The 5,130-nt window shown below is 51.3% G+C and overlaps 1 long non-coding RNA gene across 2 annotated transcripts; it reads right to left on the bottom strand.

The window, feature by feature from the left end:
• Positions 1–1,326: 1,326 nt before the first annotated feature.
• LOC106002783 lies at positions 1,327–3,302 on the bottom strand. 2 transcript variants are annotated; one of them, XR_001175957.1, is made up of 2 exons: positions 3,253–3,302; positions 1,327–1,610 (listed from the first exon to the last, which is right to left on the bottom strand). It is a non-coding gene; the product is annotated as an uncharacterized LOC106002783 (long non-coding RNA). The 2 variants fall into 2 exon arrangements; XR_001175958.1 differs by lacking the exon at positions 3,253–3,302 and adding an exon at positions 3,133–3,197.
• Positions 3,303–5,130: the final 1,828 nt, after the last annotated feature.

Below are 5,130 nucleotides of genomic sequence, written 5' to 3' on the forward strand. Positions count from 1 at the left end.
ACTGTCATGGTGGTTGATGTTGTCTTTGTTCTTATCACTATTGTTTTGCTGTTATTGTGATTCTTGCTGTAATTGTTATTACTGTTACTGTTATTGTTATTATTGCTATTGTTACTGTTATTGTTACTGTTATCATTATCGATGTTATTGAACTTATTATTGTTATTTTTATAGTTATTGTTATTATGGCTACTATTACTCTGGTTATTGCTATTATTGCTTCTATTGTTATTGTTACTCTTATTAATGTCATTGTTATTGTTATTTGGTTGTTATAATGGCTATTATTATTGTTATTGCTATGATTGCTGTGATTGTTGTTGTTCCCATTGTTACTGTCCTTGTTATGGATGATGTGTGATTGTTATTGTTATAGTTATGATCGCTGTTATTGTTACTCATACTATGATTGTTGTTATTATTGCTATTGTTATTCATGTCATTGTTGTTGTTAATACTGTTATTGCTCTTATTCTCACCTTGACCCAGTTGATTCCCAGCCCTCAGCCCCACCCTGGCCTTGAAGAGCGAGAGACTGAGCTATTCTCAGCACAGCCTGATATTTTTAGACCCAAGGCAGATCACCCACCGTCTGCAGCACCAGAGGACACAAAACAAAATGGAACAAATCCCACAGGCAGAGGGGGAGAGGAGGGGCCTGGGCAGGATATAACAACCATCCATCCACCCACCCATCCATCCACCCATCCATCCACCCATCCATCCACCCATCCACCCACCCATCCATCCAACCATCCACCCATCCATCCAATCATCCACCCATCCATCCACCCACCCATCCATCCATCCATCCATCCATCCATCCACCCATCCATCCACCCATCCATCCACTCATTAATCCACCCATCCACCCACCCATCCATCCATTCACCCATGCGTCCATCCACCCATCCACCCACCCCTCCATCCATCCATCCATCCATCCATCCATCCATCCATCCATCCATCCATCAACCCATCCACCCATCCATCCATCCATCCACCCATCTACCCATCACCCATCCACTGTCCACCCATCCACCCATCCACCCATCCATCTATCCATCCGTCCACCCATCCACCGGTCCACCCATCCACCCATCCATCCACCCATCCATCCATCCACCCACCCATCCACCCATCCATCCATCCATCCACCCATCCATCCATCCACCCATCCATCCACCCATCCACCCACCCATCCCCATCCATCCATCCATCCATCCATCCATCCACCCATCCATCCATCCATCCATCCACCCACCCATCCATCCATCCACCCACCCATCCATCCATCCATCCACTCGTAACTCAGTGAGGCACTTCCTGTGTTCATTCCCTTTATTTCCAGAGGTCAGGGAGGCCCTGGGATGGGTCAGGTCTTGGCCTTGTGTCCAGTGTCCTTCTGTCTGTCTGTCTGTCCGTCCGCAGGTCAGTTGAAGGCGGGCAGGCCGAAGAGCTTGGGTTGTATGTCACCCAAGGAGGGCAGCAGCAGGGTGGCCCCGGCCGTTGAGTTCGGGGTCGAGCTGGACGCTGGGCACCATGACCACCTGCATCCCCGCTGCCCGGGCGACCGCCATGCCGTGGGGCGTGTCCTCCAGCACCAGGCACTGCGGGGTCAGAGGGCGAGAGAGACACGTGGAGTGAGAGGTCGGCCGGGGGGTGGGCCGGGTCCCCAGTGTTGGAGGGAAGGAAGGGGGGAAGGAAGGAAGGAAAGAAGGAAGGAGGGAAGGAGGGAAGGAAGGAAGGAGGGAAGGAAGGAAGGATGAAAAGGAAGGATGGAGGGAAGGAACAAGAAGGAAGGAGGGAAGGAAGGAAGGAAGGAGGGAAGGAAAGAAGGATGGAGGGAAGCAAGGAAGGAGGGAGGGAAGGAAAGAAGGATGGAGGGAAAGAAGGAAGGAGGGAGGGAAGGAGGGAAAGAAGGAGGGAAGGAAGGAGGGAAGGAAGGAGAGAGGGAAGGAGGGAGGGAAGGAAGGAGGGAGGGAAGGAAGGAAGTAGGGAAGGAAGGAAGTAGGGAAGGAAGGAGGGAGGGAAGGAAGGAGGGAGGGAAGTAGGGAAGGAAGGAGGGAAGGAGGGAAGGAAGGAGGGAAGATGACCGTTGAGCCACGGCGTGCCTACTGGCATGTTCTCTGTGTGATTTCGAGGCCTCCCCCACCCAGGGCCTGGTGTGGGCCAGGTGAGCACTGTGCCAAGGAGTCTCCCTCCCTGTTCCCCTGGGGCCGTCTGTCCATCCGTCTCTCCATCCGTCCATCCGTCTGTGTGATTGTGTGTTTGTCCGTGTCTCTCTGTCTGTCTCTGTGTGTCTGTCTGTCCCTATATCTGTCTGTCTGTGTCTCTGTGGTCGGTCTGTCTGTTCTGTTCTGTGTATCTGTCTGTCTGGACTCTTATGTCTGTCTGTCTGTCTCTGTCTGTGTGTCTATGTGTGTCTGGCCATGTGTCTCTGTGTCTGTCTATCTGTGTGTGTCTGTCTCTGTATCCGTCTGTCTGTCTATATGTCTATTTGTGTGTCTCTGTAGTCTGTCTGTCTGTGTGTCTGTCTGCGCATGTATGTCTATCTCTCTGTCTATCGGTGTGTGTCTGTCTGTCCGTGTCTCTGTGCTCTGTCTGTCTGTCTGTCTGCTTGGTCTGTGTATCTGTGCGTCTGTCTGTGTCTATCTGTCTGTCTGTGTGTCTATCAGTGTGTCTGTCTGTCTGTGTCTCTGTGGTCTGTCTGGTAGGTCTGTGAATCTGTGTGTCTGTCCCGTCTCTTGTGTCTGTCTGGTCTCTGTGTCTGTGTGTCTATCTCTCTGTCAGTGTGTCTGTCTGTCTATCAGAGTGTCTGTCTGTCCGTGTCTCTGTGGTCTGTCTGTCTGTCTATGAGTCTGTCTCTGTGTCTGTGTCTCTATCTGGTTTGTCTGCCTGTCGGTCTGTGTGTCTATCTGTCTGTCTGTCTGTCTGCATGTCTGTCTGGTTTGTCCATGTGTCTATCTGTGTCTCTGTGTCCGTCTCTGTGTCTATCTGTGTGTCTCTGTGTCTGTCTGTCTGTCTGTCTGTCTGGTCTGTGTATCTGTGTATCCGTCCATGTCTGTCTGTCTGTGTGTCTCTCTGTGTGTGGTCCATGCAGTGGACCCAAGGCCCGAGGCCTCGGTTTACCTGGTTGACGTGGGGGTGGGGGAATGAGGAGAGAACCTGCAGGTGCAGGCCAGGAAGATGTCCGGAGAAGCTGCGGGCGCAGGCCAGGAAGATGTCTGGGGCGGGCTTGCTGGCCTTGACCTCGGGGTCATCACCCAGCACCACGTGGTGAAAGGCACCGAACAGCTCCCGGTGTGCACTGGTCTTGGCCTGGTAGGACTCAGTCCCTGAGCTGGTGGCCAGGGCGAAGGGGATGCTGTGCTTCTGCAGGTGGAGGATCAACTTCTCTGCACCTGGAGACAGAGAGACAGGAGGAGAAGACCTTAGGTCTTTGGTGGCCTAGGGGGGAAATCCACAAATCCATCCATCCACCCATCCTTCCATCCATCTACCCATCCACCCATCCATCCACCCATCCATCTATCTATCCATCCATCCATCCATCCAGCCACCCATCCATCCACCCATCCATCTATCTATCCATCCATCCATCCATCCATCCACCCATCCACCAATCCATCCACCCATCCATCAATCCATCAATCAATCCATCTACCCAGCCAGCCACCCATCCATCCACCTACCCATCCATCCATCCATCCATCCATCTACTCATCCATCCACCCACCCACCCATCATCCATCCATCTACCCAGCCAGCCACCCATCCATCCATTCATCCATCCACCCATCCATCCATTCATCCATCCATCCATCCACCCACCCACCCATCTACTCATCTATCCATCGATCCATCCATCCATCGATCCATCCATTGACCCATCCATCAACCCATCCATCCACCATCCATCCATCCATCCATCCATCCATCCATCCACCCATCCATCCATCCACCCACCCATCCATCCATCCATCCATTCATCCACCCATCCATCCATCCATCCATCATCATCATCATCATCATCATCATCATCATCGTGACCCAGGAAGGATGTGAACTCCGGGCATCATCATCATCATCATCATGGTGACCCAGGGCGTTTCCCAGGGCGACCGGCTGGGCCACATGCACACACACGCACGCACACACGTGTATGAGCAGATGACATCTTGTCCCGAGCACTGGGCAGCGAGTCCTAGATAGGGTGGTGGAGACGGCACCGCGTTCTAGAAGGTTCTGAATCCAAGGGTCATGGCAGATGGACCGGTGAAGTCTAGGATGTACACACACACACACACACACACACACACACACACACACAAAACGGCCCGGGGAAAGGAGATGGTTCTAGAAAGTTTGTCCCTTTTCAGAGTTCTTCACCCAGACAGACAGACTGACAGATGGATAGATGGATGGATAGACAGATAGGCGGATGGATGGACAGACAGACAGACTGACAGATGGATGGACAGATGGGCGGAAGGATGGACAGACAGACAGACTGATACATGGATAGACGGATAGACAGATGGGTGGATGGATGGACAGACAGACAGACTGATAGCTAGCTAGATGGATGGATCGATGGACAGACAGACAGACTGATACCTAGATAGATGGATGGATGGATGGACAGACAGACTGAAAGATGGATAGATAAGATGGATAGACAGATGGGTGGATGGATGGACAGACAGACAGACTGATAGATGGGTAGATGGATGGATGGACAGACTGACAGATGGATAGATGGATAGACAGATGGGCAGATGGATGGACAGACAGATAGATGGATAGACAGACAGACTGACAGATGGATAGACAGATAGACAGATGGGCAGATGGATGGACAGACAGATGGATAGATGGATAATAGATGGATAGATGGATGGATGGACAGACAGACAGACTGACAGATGGACAGATGGATGGATAGACAAATGGACAGAAGGATGGACAGACAGGCTGATATGTGGATAGACAGACAGACGGATGGATAGATGATAGATACACAGATAAGATACATGAATAGATGGATAGATGGATGGATGGTTGGACAGAGAGATGTATAGATAGACACACAGACAGACAGATAGGTGGATAGATATAGTAGATAGA

Source organism: Dipodomys ordii, unplaced genomic scaffold (assembly GCF_000151885.1).
Source record: "Dipodomys ordii isolate 6190 unplaced genomic scaffold, Dord_2.0 Scaffold1000001335, whole genome shotgun sequence".
Classification (NCBI taxonomy): Eukaryota; Metazoa; Chordata; class Mammalia; order Rodentia; family Heteromyidae; genus Dipodomys; species Dipodomys ordii.